This window comes from Ambystoma mexicanum, chromosome 2q, assembly GCF_040938575.1.
Source record: "Ambystoma mexicanum isolate Mex_15411 chromosome 2q, UKY_AmexF1_1, whole genome shotgun sequence".
In the NCBI taxonomy this organism is placed as follows: Eukaryota; Metazoa; Chordata; class Amphibia; order Caudata; family Ambystomatidae; genus Ambystoma; species Ambystoma mexicanum.
The window spans coordinates 1,226,731,352-1,226,753,813 of NC_090924.1; the positions used below are offsets into that span (position 1 = coordinate 1,226,731,352).

Below are 22,462 nucleotides of genomic sequence, written 5' to 3' on the forward strand. Positions count from 1 at the left end.
TTAAGGACTGGGAAGGAGTCTTCCCAAATCTAGCTATTAAAGCTAGTTTTACACATTCATAATCCATCCTATCCACCTCCCCCAACTCCATTACCACATCAGATGCAACAGGAGGGAGCCTAGAGAATAACCAGGGGATCAACTGATTCCCTGTGATATTCTGGAGCCCATGATTATATTCAAACATAGCTAACGTATCTAATACATCCAACTTAGGTTCATACATACCCACAACCTCTTTAGGCATCCGCAGTCTTTTTGGACTGGAAGATCTAGAGGATTCGGGGAGAGAAGCATTTTCCAAAGACAATTTCTTCATCTCAAGCTCATGATTGAGCTCTAATTCTTTGAGCCTTAGTTCTTGATGTCTCTGTTCAGTATGGGCACTAATTCTTTTGAATTCTAGTTCAAGTCTCATTTTTTCTAGAGTGATAAATTCAGGACTTAACGTGGGACCTGATAAGGTTCCGGTAGCCACAGGCTGAGGCCTTTGAGCAGGCAGAGGGCCAGAGGGGGTGACATTGTTATCCTCCTCTTCCTCATATCCTTCAATAATAACATTTTCAACATTATCAGCCTCAATGTTTGCTACATTTGCTGGAGTAGTAGGCCCTACAGCACCACTATCCAGACTTTGTTTTTCTAACAGTCTATCAATCATTTCTGATTTCTTGCCTTTGACAGGAAGACTTTTCTGTCTACACAGATCCCTTAAATAATCAGAAGTATTTGTAAGGAGGGTCTCCTGGCTGTAACTTTCCATACTTTGACTTTGTTTAAAATAAACTTTTTGTGATTGTTAGCCTTGTGGTTAATTGAAACAAGGCACTAGCACACTAGCAGCACACTAAAATGTAAATCCAATACTTTTATCCTCACCGCTGTACACCAGCGTTAGGCAGAATCCTGTGCAGTTCCCTTAGGGAGCACTACAAAAGATTAAGACTAAGGTATGAGCAATAAATCCCCTTTGGTATCAGTCTGTACCACAAAGATTTAGTTGGTAGCTGTGACTAAGCAGTCAGACTTATTTCAATAGGGAGATGAGCAGTATTCAGGGTTTACACAATAGGACTACAGTGCCATGGTACAAGGAAACACTGACCAAAGCTTTGTATTAAAATGAATACATATTTATTTTACACACTCCTAGTTCAGCACATTAATCACAGTTAATAAAGCAAGTTAACATCAGTTAAGAAAAGTATGCACAACTCCCTAGTTAAATTGTAGACAAGTTTGAGCAAGAGTGAAAACTGAGCAAAACGGCACAGTGACAACCAAACACAAATGGCACTCTAGCAATTTCTCACAAGGGAGGGAAAGGACAAGTTATACAGGAATATCTTCTTAGGCACCTTAGCAACACTTCCCAATACGTTTGTGAACACGTTTAGGCAAGGCAGTACTTTAGCATAGAGAATACTTAAATGAAAACCGAGCAAAATGGAACTTCACAAGTTTTAAAAGTGGGAAGGAAAAGGTGGTTATAAGAAGTAGGTGCACCAATACAGTTCTAGTTGAGAAGCAATCTAGAGAAGGCATTTCTAACAAATTTAGCCAGAGTCAATAGGTCTGTGCCAGAGTCAATGGTACAGGGCAAGGGCCCAGGAGCAAAATGTTCTTGTAGCTGCAGTCAAGTCTTTGGTTAATGATTCGAAAAAATGGGTGCAGAAGGCAAAAGACAATGTTAGACGATAGGGGCGGCCAATCCAACAGGTAGGTAAAGGATTTAAAACACGTTGAGCGCTACCACACGAAAAGTGAGGCCTGCCGGAACAAAGTACCTTAAAATGAAGAAGAGGCTCCGGCAGTGGCGGTTGTTCTTGGTAGTTCCTGCAGTTCGGGTGATCCAGCAGAGGAAGAGGGACTCTCGTCGTGGAGGAAGGTTCGAGTGACTGCACTACCCAGGGATGAAACCAGCCACGGTGCTGCCCAACGAATAAAAGGTAAGCTCCTTTAAATTGCGGTCCGGGTGGATGGCTGCCTGGCTATCCGGGCTCCAAGCGCTGTGCACTGGTTATTCGACCAAGGCAGGTCCGAGAAGGCGATTGGAAAACTGATTGGCCCCACCAGCTCAAGGCAAGAAGGCTCTTTCAGATGAAGATCTCCTCTCGTCATGTGCAGAAAAGTGGTGAGACGCTGCAGCAGGGCTTCACCTGTGGTTCAGTCGTTGCAGATGTCTTTGGTTTCTCTCCTCTTCGGTTCTGTAGTTCCAGTGGCGACATCTTGCTCTTCCAGTCCTCAGGACCCTGCTTTTATGCAAAAAGATCCCCATTCATACAGCCTAGTTGTCACTCACACAGTGGAGTGGTCATCTTGGCGGGAGACCCTCCAGCCTATCTTGTTAGAGTGCGACATGGGTTGCTGTGGCAACCCTATCCAGGGGTCCTACTCTCCCTCCCACACAATGGACCCACCCCAGGCTCAGTGGCGCCGAAAGGAGGGCTTCTTGGCAGAAGCCCACCAAAAGGATGAACAAAGGATCTCCGACCTGGGTTAGGAGTTTAGAGAAAGACACAAGAAAGAATTTATATTAAAGTTCTGGCAAATAAAATCTACCAGAGTAAAGTTAATAATAAAATAAACCAGCAGTATGTTAGAGGCTGTCATTAAAAGTGGTAGCCTCGAACAATGGGAAAATCCCATAGGGAAATATTCACTGTCGAATATTTTCGGTAGTAACCACTGCCACCAGCCAGAAACTTTTGAGATAGGGACTGTACGGTACCCTCTCGAAAATGAACAGCAGGGAAAAACTATTAACCCTTCCCCGTACCTCCATATTAAGATGGGTTGTACTGGTTTAGTTCATAAAAATTGACTAGTAAAGTCAATTGGGACTTTACATGCCCTGGGAGACAGTAGTCAGTCCCAGGGTATGGAGTCTATGTTTGGGGGTCGCTACGACACCACTGTGTCACTGCACTGAGAGTGCTGTGTAACACATGTGTAAAAAGATGGTTCCTGTGAGGGTGAGATAAACCCCATAGACATTGAACACAGAAAATAGCCTAGAACACACATAGCAAACATGCCTAAGAGTGGGAAAAAGAGTCACACTCTTAGCAGGAGAAACAAACAAACCATTCAAATCCAGCAAAGCTGCCAGGGGACTCTATAGGTAAGGGAAATTAGCCATAGAATGAGAATTCTCCCTAACATTCGCCCAGTGCTTCACCACCAGATCCTCAGGATGCAGGCCCGTCTGGAGTCGAGCGGTAAGTGCCCATGCATTCACGGTTGAAACAGTGCATGTTGAAGCGTTGTGGTAGTTAGGTACTCGGCTGCATGTGTGACATGGGTCATGTATGGATGTGTGTGTGCAGGGAAATGATGGTGCTGCATGTGAGTTTAGTCAGGTGTGACCCACATGGATGGTGCATGTGTTACAATGCATCATGCTGAGCACTATGCGAAATGCACACATGTATTCATGCCTGTGCCTATACTATGACATGTTTGGGGTGTGAGAGATGTGTGCTGCTGTCATGGACATGCATGATGTACATGTCCGTGACGATGTGTTGAATCACTGATACAGCCTACTCATCCTTGTATCCACTGTGTCTGTTGGCATGCGGGGCCAGATGCATGACCCTCTGGTGATGCGTGTGCCTTTGATCAGCATGTCCCATGATGCATGTGAGTTTCAGCCCACCATTGGATGTTTCGACGGTGCGGTGGACATGGATGCAAATTTTCGTTGCATGTGCCATGCCGGTTCCTGCATGTGTGTTGCCTGCACTGACCCATGTTTTGTTGGGAGACATGATGGAAGTGACGTTTGACAGTGCCACTCATGTGCTATTGATTTCTGTCTAGGGGACTATTGTACTGTACCCTGATGTTTGTGTTCAATGTCTCCCTTTACACAGGGGCGAGTGAAGAAGAGGGCGTAAACGGCGCTGTGGAGGAAAGCGGCAAGGATGCCTCCAACAGCCGGCGGCGCAAGGCCCAGTCACCCTCCCAGGAAATTCCATCATCCGGGAGCGAGGGGACTGGTGCCGCGTCTGCCACTACGGCTGCAGCGGAAGGGGATGATGAGCCCCCACAGGGGCTTGCTACGGCGGAAGAGGATTGGTGGTGTGTATAGAGGAGGAGGAGGCCGCTACAGAGCCGCAAATGGGGCCTGTTGAGGGTGGTACCACTGGTGCAAGGGGTGCAGTCCAGTGGCATGGGCAGAAGGCAGCACAGGTCGCTGCGGAGGTGCCTGTGCATGTCTCTGTCCCTGACACTGTGACTGCATCACCATGTACCAGCAGGGATGCCGCGTCCCACGCCCATCCGCAGGTAGGGGGGTGGTCCACATCATCTGGCACTCCCCTATCTGTGGATGAGGGGACCCGTGACCGGATGGAGTCTGTCCTGATTGGTGTTGCGTTGTGCACATGTGTCATTTGTAATGAAGTCCGCAGTTCCTGGGGGGACCACACACATCATCACGAAGAGCTGTGTGCCAACGTGACTGTTACGCTCACCTGGATTCCACAGGGGCGTCGAATGAAGCAGGACTGCTACGGTCTCCACCAGTGTGACTCGTAGTGAAGTGATGATCGACTGCACTTGCCCACTCAGTTTTGTCTGCCTGGCCCGCAAGAACATTTTCCTAAAAGCAGTAAAGGGGATTAGCCACCCGTGGTAGAGAGGTTACACTAACACTATTTTCCTGAAAACTTCCAGTATTCCCCATCATAAAGTCTCACCTTATTGTTTGGAAGGATGAACTCTCCATCCTGCGTGGAGTGCAGGGGCGCGTAGAAGTTCAGTTACTTCAATGATCCGAAGGTATTTGGCAGAGTTCCAGACAACAATGACTCCGAGGTAAGTAGTGTGTAAACCGAATGTATAGTTCTTTTAGAGTTCAAATGTCTGTTAATTCACTCTTTCTCCTTTCATACCTTTTCCCTTGCAGCGTTATCCAAGGAGTGAGTTTGCCTCGATAGATGAAGGTAGCGCTTAGGTAAGAGTCAGTTTGTACCAAGCACTGTCTAGCAAGTAATATTGTTCCAAATGTAATTAACCAATAGTTCTCTATCTTGTTTGCTGGTCCGGCGCCTTGCCGAAAATGTCTAACGTAGGATATTGACCAACGCTGCCTCGAGCGGTAAAATTCAGAGTAAGTATCTTGCAATAAGTAAAAGAATGTCTTTGGCGGAACCCCGCTCACCTTTTGTTTGTTCTTGTTTTTTCAGATGCTGATGTTTCGGGCGGCGATTCAACAGGTGCTGCAACGGGTCGTGGAGATGCTCCGAAGACAGGTGAGTATGGCGCGGCACTGCAGCTGGCCATGCGACGCGGTTTATTCTAATGTCTTTTTCCTTTATCCACAGGTGCGACTGCTCCAGGAAAAGATGATGACCAAATGGAAATCTCCTTGTTTTAACCTTCTCTTCTTCTTTCCTTTTCTCTAGGATCGGCTCCGGACACAAGACGGGTGTGGCTGTAGACTGGATGCTGGACTACAGACACGGTGAGCGTTACGCTGCTAAGATGCAGAATAATGCAAAGCATGTGCTGCTCTTCGGGCGTGGTTTAAATAGCATCAAAAAAGTAGTTCCCAGGTAAGAAGTTCCAGTACCACACCCAAGCAGCAAAATTGTCCCTAAAGGAAAGTAGTCCCTTCATGGCCTCATGATGGCCTGTACATGAGTTCTTTGCAGGATGACCTGCATAGTTTAAAGTTGGCAATATGAGCCTGGTGCCTACGGCGCCAGGACTGAAGCCATAGAGCTCCTAGGCGGGGTTTTGGGAATTACTGTGTCTTCTTGGGTGCCTGTTCCCTGGACAGATGGACCTGTTCCGGATGTCTGGGGGCAGGCATCGTGACAGCACCCCTCGCCCCCCTAAGGCCCCTCCTAAGGCTGTTCTCCTCACTGGTCCCGGTTTGTCTGGGAAATTCTGGTGGAACCTTTTCACCAATCGAGGTGCATGAATATTGTCACTTGGTTCCCATGACCTTTCTTGTGGACCATAACCTTTCCAGTCAACGAGAAAAAACTCTTGGTTTAACTATTTTTGATTCCAAAATATTCTTTACTTCAAATTCTGGTTCCCGTCTATTAGGAAGGGGTTAGATGGTTTAGTTAGCCTTGTCCCTGGTTGTACTGGCTTTAGAAGTGAAACATGAAAGACTGGGTGAATTCGCATATTTGACGGTAACTGCAATTTGACGGCCACAGGATTAATAATGGCTTTAATAGTGTAAGGTCCCAAATACTTGGGGTTAAAGGTTCAAGTCACTTTTAAAGGTATGTGTCTTGAAGCCAGCCAAACTTGGTCTCCTATCTGATATTTCGGAGCTTTGCTTCTATGTTGATCTGTGGTTTTCTTGTATCTCTCTTTAGCCTGTTTCAAGTGTTCAGTTGCCTTTTTAAAAGCATGTGTAATAGTGGCATGTAGATGGTTCACGACAGGCATCTCTAAGTGTTGGGGCGAATCGAGTTCAGAGATTCGAGGATGTCGCCCATATATAGTATAAAATGGGCTTTGTCCTGTTCCTGAGTGCAATGAGTTGTTGTATGCATATTTGGATATCCACAAAATGTCTTTTCAATTGCCTTCGGTTTGGTGTAACATGCATCGTAGGTATTGCTCTAGTGTCTGATTGGTCCTCTCAGTTTGACCATCGGTTTGAGGATGGTGGCTGGTTGATAATCTAAAGTCGATTTGGGCCAATTGGCAGCATTTCCTCCAAAACTGAGAAATGAACTGACTTCCCCGGTCGGAAACCAATACGGAGGGGAATCCATGTATTTGGATGATATGTTCTAGAAATTCCTTGGCCAAGGTCGAGGCTGAAGGTAGACCCTTTAATGGAATGAAATGAGCCATTTTGGAAAAAAGATCCACTATAACTAGGATGGTGTTATACCCATTACATGTGGGAAGGTCAGTAATAAAGTCAAGGGATAAGGTATGTCAAGGCGTAGGCGGAATGTCCAAAGGTTGTAATAGGCCTGCTGGTTTCCTTTTCTGGGTCTTATTTTGGGTGCAAATAGCGCGAGACAGTACAAATGACTTAATGTCTTTCAGCTAAGTAGGCTACCAGAATTGTCTTTTGATCTTGGCCTCGGTTCTAGCGATCCCAGGATGCCCCTCCATCAAAGACTCATGGTAATTGGAGACAACATGTTCTTGTAATTATTTATTTGGTAGGTAAAGACGTCCTTGATAGTATGGTAGGTGATTGGTGACTGAATAATCTTTGCCTTTGTTCAACCAGTTTTGTAAGGCTGCAGGGTCGAAAAGCTGTTGAATCTTTTTATGGATGTCGTCCAGAGTCTGTAGAGTGGTTATACCAAGAATTCTTCTCTCTAAAATTATGGGTATTGGTTCTGGATTTGAATATGCTTCTCCCATTCCAATACGAGATAAGGCATCTGCTTTGCCATTTCGACAACCTGGTCAGTAAGTAATCACGAAATCATATTCCGCAAAGAATAAGGCCCATCTAAGTTGGCGTGACGATTGAGCCTTGGCTGTCTTTAAATATTGTAAGTTCCTGTGATCCGTGATTACGGTGATGGTGTGTCGAGCTCCGAGAAGATAATGCCGCCAGGCTTTGAACGCTGACTTGATGGCCAATAGTTCCTTGTCGGTAACTGCATAGTTTAACTCTGGTGCTGAAATTTCTGTGACCAGAATGCCACCGGGTGAAGTTGACCAGTTTCAGGATCCTTTTGGGAAAGGACAGTTCCCATGGCTAAGCTGGATGCATCAGTTTCAACCCCGTAGAGAAGTTCTGGACGTGGGTGCTTTAAAACAGGAGCTGAAGTAAATTTCTGTTTTAGTTCTTGGAAGGCCTTTTCAGCTTCTTCTGTCCACTGAAAGCATTTATTTTTCCTCAAAAGAGCCGTGATGGGGTGTACAAGATGTGAAAAATCAGGAATGAATCTGCGGTAAAAGTTCGCAAATCCAAGCATACTCTGTACCCCTTTAATCGAGGTAGGTGAGGGCCACTTGAGGATTGCATCCACCTTTCCTGAATCCATTTGAACTCCATTTGGGGTCAGGATAAATCCAAGGAATTCAACTTCCAAAGTATGAAAAAAGCACTTTTCCAATTTCGCATATCATTTATGCTGGCATAGTTTTTCTAGTACAGCACGAACGTGCTTCACATGATCTGATTCAGATGAAGAGTATACTAAGATGTCGTCTATGTATACAACAACACAGACATCTATGAGTTCGCGAAGGACATCGTTCATAAAATACTGAAAGGCTGCCGGTGCGTTGCAAAGCCCGAAAGGCATCACCTGGTATTCGAACAATCCGTATTTGGTACGGAAGGCAGTCTTCCATTCGTCGCCTTTTTTCACTCGTACCAGATGACATGCACCTTGGAGGTCCAACTTAGTGTAGATACGAGCATCCTTTACTTGGTCCAGTAGTTCTGGAATCTGGGGCAACGGGTATCGGTTTTTTACCATCATTTGGTTTAATGCGCGATAGTCAATACAAGTCTTAAGGTCACCTTCCTTTTAGGGACAAAGAATAAAGACGATGCTGCCGGAGACTTGGACGGGCGAATGCAGCCATTAGCGAGGTATTGATCCAAATATTGCCGTAAATTAAGATTTTTGGGTTAAGTGAGGGTGTAGATTCTGCTGCATGGAATTTGAGCGCCGGGTAGGAGGTCGATCTGGCAATCATATGATCTGTGGGGTGGTAACGTGTTTGCTTGGTCTTTTTGGAAAACATCCTGAAATTCCAGGTATTCCTGGGGTAACTGAGTTATCGGATTTGTGACCGTAGCCAGTCTTTTGATCAAAGTTCTTTCAGGGTAACAAGTGTGTGCACAATCCGAGAAGGTCACTCTCTTTTCTCGCCAGTCAATACAAGGATTATGAGTTTCCAACAACGGTATTCCCAGAATTATTTGGAACTGTGGGGCCTTGATTAAGTCAAACACAATGCTCTCTCGATGCCCATCTTGACCCAACAGTGTCATCTCCATAGTTGAATGAGTTACTGGACCGGAAGCTATTTCGGTCCCATCGACGGTGGTGATTACATCAGTTGTGGGTTTTTTGAAAAGAGGCAGGTTCATCCTTGTAGCCAACTCTTGATCCATGTAGTTTCCTATGGCTCCGCTATCTATGTATGCTCTCACTGCTTGTCTACAAGATGGTTGCCTTTGATCTATAAGGACCATTGGTATAATTAGGTGCGAGGTCTGAGTGTCCTTCTTCATGCTCGGCAAGCAGACCTCTACGCTTGTCGGGCGTGGCCGTTTCCCGGCTCTGATTCCATATTGACCTTGTCGGCGACTCCTACCACCTTCTTAGGTGGTTTCACTGGGCAATCCCGTAAAAAATGCCCTGAGGTTCCACAATACAGACACAATTGTAACTGCCGCCTCTTGTCCCTTTCTTTTTGAGTCAAAGGTCCTTTAACCCCCCCCAATTTGCATGGGTTCAGATACATCAGTTCCTTTGGGGGTGACGTTGTCCTTAGGTCTTACCAATACTCGATTCTCGAATCTAGCCCAATCAGCCTTACGATTCTGAAGTCTGTGATCCAACTGGACAACCAGGTCTATGTATTCAGCACGATCCTGAGGTGGGTTCACTACTTGTGCCAAAACTTCTTTTAGTTCACCTCGTAGCCCACTATGAAATAGCGTAATCCACTTGACCTCTGGCCATCCAGTTTCTGCTACCAACCTATTGAAGTTTGTGATGTAGGTCAGCAGATCCTGGTTACACTGACGCAAGGACAAATGTTCGTTATCCAAAGCTTGGCCTTGGGAATGTCGGGCAAATAGTCTTTCCATGCTTAGTTGAAAACCCTGAAAATCCCGAAGAAGAGGGTCATCCTGGTTGACTAGTAGAATAGACCAATCGGCTGCACTGCTGCTGAGATACGATAGTACAAAGGCTACCTTTGCTTGATCATTCGGAAAGGCTCCAGGTCTACATAAAAAATGCAGGTGGCACTGGTTCATAAACACGGCAAACCTTTTGGGGTCCCCCGGAAAGCGTTCTGGCGGAGCTAAAGGAACTGTCCCTGGTAAAATTACTTGCACTGGATTACTTGATTGAGCTTGGGCAGAAGCTCCCCCGAGTCCAGGTAAAGGTGTGTGCCCAGCTTGAGCTTGAAGTAATTGCCTGGCGAAATCATCCGTATGTTCTTTTGCCACAACCAGTTCTCTCCTGAGAGCATTAGTCTCTCGACGGGCGGAATGCACTTCAGCCCTTAGTTCTCCCAGTAGTTGGGCTAATTGGTCAGTCTCTGAGGTCTCCATAACGCCCGGGTGGAGATTTGTAGTAAGGCTTCGCGTTCTGTTACGCTCACCTGGATTCCACAGGGGCGTCGAACGAAGCTGGACTGCTGCGGTCTCCACCAGTGTGACTCGTAGCGAAGTGATGATCGACTGCACTTGCCCACTCAGTTTCGTCTGCCTGGCCCGCAAGAATATTTTCCTAAAAGCAGTAAAGGGGATTAGCCAGCCGTGGTAGAGAGGTTACACTAACACTATTTTCCTGAAAACTTCCAGTATTCCCCTTCATAAAGTCTCACCTTATTGTTTGGAAGGATGAACTCTCTCCATCCTGCGTGGAGTGCAGGGGCGCGTATAAGTTCAGTTACTTCACTGATATAAAGGTATTTGGCAGAGTTCCAGACAACAATGTCTCCGAGGTAAGTAGTGTGTTAACCGAATGTATAGTTCTTTTAGAGTTCAAATGTCTGTTAATTCACTCTTGCTTCTTTCATACCTTTTCCCTTGCAGCATGATCCAAGGAGTGAGTTCGCCTCGATGGATGAAGATAGCGCTTAGGTAAGAGTCAGTTTGTACCAAGCACTGTCTAGCAAATAATATTGTTCCAAATGTAATTAACCAATAGTTCTGTATCTTCTTTGCAGGTGCGGCGCCTTGCCGAAAATGTCTAACGTAGGATGGTGACCAGCGCTTCCACGAGCGGTAAAATTCCGAGTAAGTATCTTGTGGTAAGTAAAAGAATGTCTTTGGTAGAACCCCGCTCACCTTTTGTTTGTTCTTGTCTTTTCAGATGCTGATGTTTCGGGCGGCGATTCAACAGGTGCTGCGCCGGGTCGTGGAGATGCTCCGAAGACAGGTGAGTATGGCGCGGCGCTGCAGCTGGCAATGCGACGCACTTTATTTTAATGTCTTTTTCCTTTATCCACAGGTGCGGCTGCTTCAGGAAAAGATGATGACCAAATGGAAATCTCCTTGTTCTAACCTTCTCTTCTTCTTTCCTTTTCTCTAAGATCGGCTCCGTACATAAGACGGGTGTGGCTGTAGACTGGATGCTGGACTGCAGACACGGTGAGCGTTACGTTGCTAAAATGCAAAATAACACGAAGCGTGTGCTGCTCTTCGGACGTGGTTTAAATAGCATCAAAAAAGTAGTTCCCAGGTAAGAAGTTCCAGTACCACACCCAAGCAGCAAAATAGCCCCTAAAGGAAAGTAGTCCCTTCATGGCCTCATGATGGCCTGTACATGAGTTCTTTGCAGGATGACCTGCATAGTTTAAAGTTGGCAATATGAGCCTGGCGGCTATGGCACCAGGACTGAACCCATATAGCCCCTAGGTGGGGTTTTAGGAATTCCTGTGTCTTCTTGGGTGCCTGTTCTCTGGACAGATGGACCTATTCCGGATGTCTGGGGGCAGGCATCGTGACAGTGGCCCAGTTGGGACAGGCCTTGGTCGGGGGTTTCCTCCATGTGTCGGTAAGTCTTGCGGCCCTCTCCTCCTCTGTGCACACTATACGCCAGTCGTTCTACCTGCCGTCTTCTGGCCCAGATGCCAACAGGGCCCCCTGTGGATCTGCCCCAACCAACGCAGCCAGCCAAGTGGAGATCACATCCCTGCCGCAGTCAGAGGTCCAGCAGGGGTGGCCACCCCACCAACTGGTCCCCAGCGGATGGAGGATGTGCGGCATCATCGGGCAGGGCACGTGCACGACGGCGCCAGGGGATTCCATCAGCCCGGATGCCTTTGTGGTGGCAGAGGCTGTTGCATCTGAGCCAGCAGCAGGCTTACTGAGGGCGGCATCATGGCTCGGGGCCATCAACACCCCGGGGGCAGGCATCGGCCGAGGGGCATGAGGACCCCGGACTGGGAGTGCCTTCCATGTGGCAGCGATTGGGCCGGCAAATAGATGCGGAGAGGCGGCTGGTGGAGAGGGCACGGCTCAGGATGGTCAGGGCAGAGAACTCCATGCACCGGGCTTTTAGACGCTTTACACGCTATTGGCCTAACGCTAGCTGGGTACGTGTATTCTGGGGGTGTGTGTGAGGTTTTACATGCTATTGGCCTAGCACGAGGGGGGTACGTGTATTCCGGGGTTGCATGTGAAGTTTTACATGCGATAGGCCTGGCGCGAGCGGGGTACGTGTATTCTGAGGGGTGTGCAGGGAGTTTTACACGCGATAGGCCTGGCGCGAGCGGAGTACGTGTATTCCGATGGGTACGTGGGGAGTTTTACATGCGATAGGCCTAGCGTGAGCGGGGTATGTGTATTCTGAGGGGTGCGCGGGGAGTTTTACACACGTTTTCATGGTTGGGGGGCTGTATGCTGGTCCACTGGCCTTTGCGCCATGTACTGGATTTGTGTGATGTTTTTGGCACACGGGGCAGGGTTGGGGGCGTAACTGGCACTGCTGCAGGGTCCCTGAGCCACTCTGCGCCACGGCTGCTTATGGATGTATAAATCCATGAATACGCTGTGCACCTAAATGGGTTTTGCCAATTCTATGAATTACCCCCATACTCTTCTGCAACAGGCTGCTCTTCCCATTCCTCAGCACTCCATTCTGGAGATGTGCTCTTTTTTAATGCCTTTTCTTGCCGCGTTACACTTATGGAAGTCAGTTCTCCACATGTGTGTGAAAGCGCAAACACAATCTTTCTCAGGAGATTCGTACCGCGCTAAGCGAGTCGGGAGGGATAACCTACTCACTCGCCGGTGTCCGCAGGGTCCTAAAGACCTTCGTGCACCGTGTCACTGTGAACTGCCTAAGGAGGGGGAGGCAGGACCGGCTGCCTAACACGGGTGCGTTCCCCCACGGCTTCGGCCCCGACCTCCTATACGTTTGAAGGGTTCCATGTCATTTCATCGCAGAATGTTTTTCCGCTGATTTTTTTACCGTGATTTTTTTCTCTAAAAAAAACATCGCATTTAAAAAAAAAATCTTTTTGGGGGATTTCTCCCCCATCCCCTCCATTTTCTAAAAAAATTGATGGGTTTTTTCGAAAAAAGATTCGCAGTAAAAAACCCTGTGAAAAAACATCCCGCAACGAAAGGACGTCGTACCGTTTGAAGGTTGTGAAAGAGAGGACTACATATAGCATGGGACAGAGCCTGATTGGACACTGGGGGCAAGACTGGACGACACGAAAACAGGGAGTTGTGGGAGTTTGTAGTTTTTAGAAAACATTTTAAAGTGGAGAAAACGAACATTCCCTATTCAGTTGCAAGCACAAAAATATACAAAAATGTGTTGATCAGTTTGAAAAGTGTTAAAATGTTTAAATTTGAAATTTCTGTGTATGCAGTAATAAAGAAAGAAAAGATGAACAAAAAAATGTGTTGAGTAATAAAGAAAGAAAAGCATAATGCTCGCCTCCTTTCTCGACATAGAATGAGCTTGAAGATGAAATACCGGATCTCTGTGGTCTTGATTCTACCCTGCCCAACAGCACACCAGTATGGAAGTTCAGAGGGACATGTCCTCATGAGCCTCATTAGTTGCATAAACCAGCTTCAAATGAAGTGAGTGAGCCCCCCCCCCCCCTTCTTCACTGGAACAAGTGGGGAAGACATATGAGACACCTGTTCAGATGATACAGGAGGTTGTCTTTTCCCTTCATTGGTGCCTGGTGGACACCCATATTTACAGGGTACTGAAAGTACAACCTTCCCCTCCCTGGTTTTGACAACAGAATTCCGCTAGATGGTCTGGTGGGCAACCATTGGTCACCAAGTAGTAAAAGGGAAGTGGTCCCTCATGGAATCCCAGCTGTCATTGAATTGGAGAATGCTGTGCACCATTCATATTGCCCTATAGCAGTGGTCTTCAAACCTTTTTGGCCAGGGCCCCCCTGAGCAAAATTTGGGCAGGTCGGGACCCCCCAGAAATGCCAAATGGACAGTATATATTGCGCGCCGTCACCTGCTCCCATCAAAGTCGCTGGGCTCCCTCATCCCACTCCTACCCAGTCGCTGGTCTCTCCCCACCCCATCACACACCCAGGGCTCTCCCCACTCTGCTCCCATCACTATCCCATGGTTCCCGCCCATTGTGCTCCCACCATAGTCCCTCGGTTCCCCCATCCCGTTCCCAACACAGTCTGAGGGCCAGTGGCGGCTGGTGAATCTTTTTTAAGTGGAGGGGCATTAAGGGGAGGTTCGGGGGGGTTTCCCCCTGTGAATTTTTTTTTAAATAATAGGTTAAAATGTTGCATTGTAGAGCATACTTTTAACAAAAAATGGGTAAATAGCCAAACAGTTTGCAATTGTTGCTGGGAGTCCAGGGGGCAGGCATTGATATTTTATTTCTATCGCGCTCGTACACAAGTGTTTCAGTGCGTGACAAGGCAAGGGAGGGGAACAGAGGAGAATAAAACAGCGATCTTACTAGGCCCAGTGACATTGAGAACGCGCAAGTGTGAGGGGAAAAGTGCATGGAAGGGGGGAGAAGTGGAAAGTGCGAAGCAGAGGAGAAACAGATAAATAACAATAAATAAATAATAAAGGCAACAAACAGTGGTAGTGCAGCCAGCAATTTGCAAGTGCTACGTTTAAGGCAGCAGACAGGGTAGGTCTGATAAGTGCAGGAAGAAAGATGGTTCTCCTCAAGTTTTAGAGTGGCAGGGCGCTGTTCCAGAGGGAGGCCCCAGCCGAAGACGGAGATCTACCCCCAGCTCGTTTCTTTGATAAACGACTGACCCTGAGGGAGTTGGAGGTAGAGGAGTGAAGAGCTCGAGAGGGGAGGTATTTGCGGAGGAATAGCTGAAGGTATTTTGGACCCAGGCCCCAGAAAGCCTTGTGGACAAGGCAGAGGGTTTTGAATGATAGATGTCCGGTAAAAAGATACCATCCCTGTCCCCTGGGCCCCACTGGTCCTAACACAATGAACATGATTATGTGTATATGCAAGGCGCTGCACATTCATACAGCAATCACTCTATCATTCACATGAGCATCCATCACCATACACTCACTCATAATGCATCCATACACATGTTTAAATAAAAACAATGAACATAAACGTACCTTCTGCATTGGCCTGTGTGTGGGTGCTGAAACGGCCTGCTCCAGCTGCTCTGTCCGTATGTGCGAGGAGGCGCAGGAGCTCCCCCTCGGACATACAGACATGCAGTGCCCCAGCCAGCATTTCCAATGAGCTATGCAATGCTGGCGAAGCAAAACGCCCCAGCACTTGCATGGCTCAGTGAGCATGTGCGGCTGGGGAACTAAACTGAACTGTCAAAGGGAAACAGTGTTTCCCTTTGACAGTTCAGCCAGCCCAGGAGCACTCCATTAGCTGGATAAAGCAGCTGAGGGAGTGCTCACTGTTTCACTGGGCTGGCTCCTTAGCTCCTCCATAATGGGTGAGGGGCCACTGGGTGGGCGCCTCTTGCCATTATGGATGAGCCGCCAGGCTCGGACAGGCCTATAGGGCAATGCCTGTACCAAAAATGTAAAATGCTAGTTTGGGCCAATCAAAATGGGCCACCATTTTGGCCAATGTGGACCATTTTGATGAGTTACTTAACTATGCAGTTAGTAATGTTGACCATTGTTGCTGAATATATCACAATTTACTTACATTTTAACACAAAGCACCCCTTTGGGTACTATTGAAACAGTGGGCTTCATAACTACTCTGGCGGTAGCTGTGCCGGTAAAACCGGCACGGCTGCCACTGGAGTTGCATCCGGGTCTGGCACCCGCGAATGGGCAATCACTAGGTCATGCCGAGTTAGGCGGACATGATAATTGCCCTTTCGAAGGTGCCGGTAGATCCCCATTCCCATTTGAGCCCCATATGGCTCAAATGGGAATGGGGAGCTCGGATGCACTGGCACCGTTAATAACGGTGCTGGTGCATCCGACGAGCTGAGGTCAGGCCTGGCGGGGGCTGTCAAGCACCCACGAGCACAACTCTTACTATGGCGGAACGGTAGCAACGGTGCCGGTAGCTTACCAGCACCGTTGTTACTGGTCCGCCATAGTAGTAATGAGGCCCAGTCTGTGACTAAAGGAATGAATATCCATTTACAACTGTGGGCCACTTTTTCATTGTTGCCTGAGACAGTTTCATGCTTCAGCCCGCCCATGTGGGCCACCCCTGCCCATTTCTTCCAATCTAAAAAAAAAAAAAAAAAAAAAAAAAAAATCTTTTTTCATGCTGAGCTCTCAGGGCCCCCCTGGGATGCACCCGCGGACCCCTAGGGGGTCGCGACCCACAGTTTGAATACCACTGCCCTATAGAGTTTCTCCACGGAATTGGAGCAGAAACCAGTCCTTGCTGCTGAGAAGATACGAACAAGCACGGAGTCAATTTTCAGATAGGCCACTGCTGGACCAATTTACGCTTGGAGCATTTCCGTTGTTCCCAGAATGCAAAGCGGCCTACTTTTTTATTTTCATACGCTAAAATGGATGGTAATCGTACTTTTCGACTTGGGTTTGAAGACAATGAACAAACTGTTAACTATTTACAATGCAAAGGTAGAAAATATCAAGTTGCCCCCACTCTCTTTTAGAAGTGGGCTTTCAAATAAGGGTAACTTCCCCCGTTTTGTCGTCGTTAGGTGCACATCATCCAATTGGATGGGGAAGCGCCTGCGTGGGTCCGTCCACGCCTACTCTAATTTAAAGAAAGAAAGAAAGAAAGAAAGAAAGAAAGAAAGAAAGAAAGAAAGAAAGAAAGAAAGAAAGAAAGAAAGAAAGAAAGAAAGAAAGAAAGAAAGAAGTCGTCGTTATGCCATAAACTGTAAGGAAAGTAATGATTTTGGGTGATGCTAAAATTCTCACTCCAAATGTGAGCGGAATTTTTGACCGGGTACAGGTCGTCCCGTGGGTGACCCGCCTACTTAGCGGGATGCTTTGGAGCAGCGATCTGCCCAACCCCAAAGATTATTAAATAAAAGACACAAATAATTGCTGTTTGTGGGTGCGACCTCGCAGCACATTCTACTGCACCCTCAGTATTTCAGTAGCTTTGCCTGTTCAATCCATACTCCCCACTGAAGGGTAATTTGTGATGGGCATTTTTAATTGCAAACACTCAAATTCAAGGGCTGTGTTTGCTGTTTGCAATTGCGACCTTCCACCATCACATAATGCGCCCTCTGACTTCATATAACAGTGAAGAGAAGTGCCTCTCAAATGATCTTCCATGTTTACAGTGCACTTGTCAAATGCATCTGATGTCGGGTAAGATGTGAATTTACTGCTATTTTGATGATTACATGCCTATTATAAAGTGATAATCCCAAGATTACTAACCGGTAATGGAATTACTATGAGTCATTCTTCCCCCCTCTGATTACCTCATAGTGCAATCTTTCTCCCTCCAGTCCTAACAAAGGAATGGAGCAGTCTCCCTCAACAGACCTCTGGTGGCATGGAGAAATAAAAATACCTACAAAAAATACATAAACCCCCTCTTTCTGAAAAGGATAATCTCACTGCGTTTGCATCTGTCCTAGTAAAGAGGACGGCCGGTAACTATGCCTGTTTGAGAGAGCAGGTAAAATAGATGCGCTGGAATTATGGACTCCACATGTAAACATCGCGCTCAGCCTTTTGTGGCCCCAGTGCTGATGAAAACGCCAGAGTTTGTTTTGGGCAGGTGAGAGTTCATTGACTTACATGGGCGTTACCTCGCTTTGTGAGGGTAAACCTGATTCGTTGAAAATAGTGAGTGGGCTCGCGAGATCCCGTCTTGCGAGATCTTGCGAGAACACGCTCCCGCGATCATGTGATGTCCCCACACACCTCCTTTGCTGGGAAAAAGGATGGGTGGTCACTCAATGATGAAGTCCGCATATTTCCTGGGTTTCCTTCTCTCTCTCTGGGGCCTGCCAGCATCAGGGTATGGAGCTGGATCGATGAAGTGTCTTTGGGAGGGTGCTGGTGATTCAGGTTCTCTTTGTCCAGCTCTTTGCTGTGATTCCCTGGGTGTTGTTGGGGGAATGGGGCTTGCGAAGTCGTTGTGATGGTGCGGCTATGGAATCTCTACTCGGGAGGTGATGGTTCTCGTATGACTCTTGGCAGACTTGATCTCCTCCAGTGTCTCCTTGCGAGTGTACAGTGTCTTCTTTCCTGCGGTACATGGCTACCCTTTCTAGATTCTATCTCCTGCCATCGCTGGTGCAGATGTGGTTTGCCCATCTCTCCATGACTTCTATGGGACTGCTGTATCTGGAACCAGTGGAGGTGTCCTTGTGGGGAAGTCGTATCTTCACCAGATCCCCTTTGTTGACTTGTGTGTGTCGAGCGGCTCGGCGCAAAACCCCCTGTGCTTTCATTGCTTCTTTGTTGCGCTGCATGCGGCACGTTATGTCATCCATGTCAACGTCTTCGTCGGCCCTCACTTGCTGGAGCCATGGTGGTACCAGTGAGGATGCTGCCCTTCTCCCCATCAGCAGATGGAAAGGTGAAACACCTGTGACGGCGTTGGGGGTGAGACGGTGGGCCACTACGGCTTCTTTGACTGTCTTGTATGGGTCCAGGCCCGAGGCGTGAGCCAGTTGTAGCGCCCCCTTGATGAAGCGGTTTGCCCGCTCGACTAGGCCATTTGCCTGTGGGTGGTATAGACTTGCTTTTCGCTGTTTGATGTTGTTGAGCTTGAGAAATTTTTCCATTTCTCTGGAGACTAGCTGGACTCCGTTGTCCGTGACGAGTTCTTCGGGTAGGCCCTCCCGCTGGAATATGGCGGTGAGTGTTTCAATGACTGTTCCTGTGGTGATGTCTGGGGTGAAGTCAGCTTCCACCCATTTGGAAAAATAGTCGACCATGACTATCCCGTACCTGTGCTCTGGGGGCATGTTGTCCAGCGGCCCTATGAAATCCAGCCCCAGTTTTCGCTACACCCCTTTGGGGACTTCGGTGGGCAGCATGGGGGCTTGCCTCACGGCTAGGCGCTTGTCGCTGTTTGAGCATTCATGGCACCTATCGACCATCTGCTGTACGTCCTGGTCCATGCCTGGCCACCAGTATGCGTCACGTATCCTTCGTCTGGTCATGTTGCACCCTAAATGGCCTGAGTGTTCTCTGCATAGTATGACTTTGCGGATTCCGCTGGGTGGGATGACTTGATCACCTCTGAGAATGAGACCGTTCATGGCGGTGATTTCCTCGTTCACCTTCCAGTAGGGACGAAGGCCTTCGGGGATCGCTCTCTCGTTGGGCCATCCATTTCGAACCCAGGTGCTTACGTGCCTTAGGGCGTAGTCCTGCTCGAACTCTTCGTGCCCGTGGCGCTCGCTCATTTCCATGTACTCGACGTTCCTCAAGTCGCCGATGGAAGCAACGACACATTCGTCTTCCAGGAATGTGGTGCTGGGGGCGCTTTGGTTCAGGAGCCTGGACATGCAGTCCGCTTGTGCGTTTTTGCAGCCCGCAATGTGTTGTATCTCATATGTGTACTCTTGGAGCTTTGCGGCGATCCTGGCCAGTCTGGGGGTGGCCGTCTTGGTGCCGCCCGGACTCAACATGTGAATTAGGGGTTTGTGATCGGTGATCAACTTGAATCTTGTCCCCCATACGTATGATCTGAAATAGTCGACAGCCCAGGCGCATGCCAACATCTCTTTCTCTACCGTAGAGTAATTCTTCTCGGATGAGGATAGTGCCTTGGATGCAAACGCCACAATGTTCTCAGTGTCGCCCTTCTTCTGGGTCAAGGTGGCCCCTAGGCCGTATGCGCTGGCGTCAGTGGTGATGTAGGTGTCCCATTCAGGGTTGTATGGTTTAAGACATGGCGCATGTAGAATCCTTTTCTTGATTTCGCCGAAAGCCTCATCCTGTTCTGGGCCCCAAGAGTACGCTGCCCCCTTCTTCAGGAGCTCCCTCATGGGAGACGTGGTCTCAGAGAACCTGGGGACGAATTTGGCATAGTACTCGGCTAGGCCCAAGAATGAGCGTAGTTCCTCTTTGGACATCGGCGCCGGTGCTTCTGTAATGGCCTCCATGAGGTTCTTCTTGGGGCTTACCCCATCACTCGAGATGCAGTACCCAAGATATTCTACCTTGTTCACCCCGAAGACACACTTTTCATGGTGTAGGTGAATGCCTTCCTCCTGAAGTCTGCTCAGGACTGACTTGAGTGCCTTGTCATGGGTCTCGTTGTCTTTGGCGTACACCAGGATGTCATCCTGGAAGAATGAGACATTGGTGAGGCCTTTAAGCAGGGAGTTCATCATCCTCTGGAATGCGGATGCTGCGGACGATAACCCGAAAGGCATGCGGGTGTATTGGAAGGTGCCAAAAGGAGTGATGAACGCCGTCAGGGGACGGGAGGACTTGTGTAAAGGAATCTGGTGATAGGCATCACGCATGTCCAGCTTTGAGAAAATGGCCGCCTCCTTCATCATGAGGACAATCTCATTGATGCTGAGGAGTGGGAAGCTATCCGTGATCACTTCCAAGTTCAGGCTTCTCAGGTCGATGCAGATCCTGAGGTCGTTGCTGGACTTTTTCTTTACTAATACTACCGGACTCAGCCGCTCTGAGGATTCTACGGTTTCAACGGTTCCTTCTTCGACCATCTTCCTCAGGTGGGTGTCCAAAGCTGGTCTTGCGGTGGCAGGTACTGCCCTTACTTTGTGCTTGACTGGGGTGGCGTTGGGTTTCAGCCGAATCTTGTGGACAAAGTTTTTGACTTTTCCCGGATTCTCGGAAAACAGGCTTGGAAAGATCTCTTTGTAGTTTTGCGCTGCTCCTGATGAGATCATGAGCACCTGTTCCGGAGTGCTGGGATCTAGTTTCATGCTGAGTTTGTGTTGGTCATCACACCCCAGCACGGCTGGACCTTTGGGTGAAAAATACACTTTGCTGGTGGTAGACCTCCCTTTAAAATCGATCTGGGCCTTGATGTAGCCCAACAGGTCGACCGTTGCCCCTCCAAACACGGTCGGTTTTTGCCTGGTTGATCTAATCTCCACTTTTTCTTGTCCCATCATCTCCTTGTACGTGTTGATGGGCAGAATGGTGAGGTCGGATCCCGAATCAGCCATGACGCGCGTTTCCATTCCGTCCACTTTAATGGTGCAGTGGGGCTTTTCTCTTCTGGCATGGGGGGCATTGACCATGACAACCATGGGTCTGTCCTGTAGTTCATCATCGTCAGTTGAGGTGCAGTCACCGTCAACACGGGAAACAATTTTCTCCCGCCACATGCATGCCGGAGCCACGTGGCCTATGCGTCCCCACTTGGAGCACTCCTTATTCCTGGCGGGGCAGTCGCTGTCGTTCGCCATGTGCTTGGAGCTGGCGCATCTGTAACATTTCGGTGCCTCCTTTTTCCTGGGACTTTTGTCTTTGGGGCCGTCGCGGGAATGCTTGTCTCTGCGACCTCTCCATTGTAGCGCCGCCATTTCGGGCACAGGCAGGTGACTTCCCGCCTCCTTGCGTCTGCTGGAGGTTTCTTCCTCTGCCCTGGCAATCTGGATGGCTTTATCGAGGGTGACCTCCTTTTCTTGGATGAGTTTGTCCTGTACTTTCCTAGAGTTGGTGTGGACAACGAGCATGTCGCAGATAACCTGTTCTACATTTTCTCCAAAGGCGCAAAGAGAAGCGAGTTCCCTCATCCTGGTGATGTAGTCATCCACGGGTTCGCTCCCTTCCTGTTTGCAAGTGTAGAATCTCAGCCTGTGCAGTACAATGTTCTCCTTATTGGTGAATCTCTTCATGATGCGACGAGTCGCTTCTTTGTAAACATCGTCGTCTTTGACGTCATCGTCGGCCGCAGGTATTTCTTTAAGGCCGGCAAAGATGCGCTGACCTTCAACCCCTAACGCATTTAACAGCATCGCCCTCTTCCTGATGGGGGCATATCGCGTGCCGCCCACTGCTTCCAAGTAGGTGGAAAAAAGGGGATCCCATTGCATCCAAGGAATTGCCGGTGTCCCTGGCAAGGGGAGAAACGCAGGGGGTGGTGTGGCGCCTTGCATGGTGGGTCCGTGGGACTTCTGGTATCCTTGTCGCCAGTTATGTTGTGGCCTAAATAGATGACAGGACGCTGTAGGGTTTCTAACAGTCTTTATTGACTGACAACAGGGAGAAAGGCTCTAAGGTGGCCTGGTGATTCTGGGCGCTTACTTACAGTTCATTGCGATCAAGTCCTGTGCTTTCCCAGTTGATTCACTGTGGAAAGGTTGTGCTCACCGGTGGCACGCTGTAGACTTCTAGGGCCCCCATGAAGCCTCCTGTGGCTGTGGTGTTACGCCCTAGAAGCTGTGGTGTGAGTTCTGT

The 22,462-nt window shown here is 48.4% G+C and overlaps 1 non-coding gene across 1 annotated transcript; it reads left to right on the forward strand.

Annotated features, from left to right (window-relative positions):
• Positions 1-16,964: 16,964 nt before the first annotated feature.
• Positions 16,965-17,109, forward strand: LOC138570462 (U12 minor spliceosomal RNA). The gene has a single exon (XR_011303514.1). It is a non-coding gene; the product is annotated as a U12 minor spliceosomal RNA (small nuclear RNA).
• Positions 17,110-22,462: the final 5,353 nt, after the last annotated feature.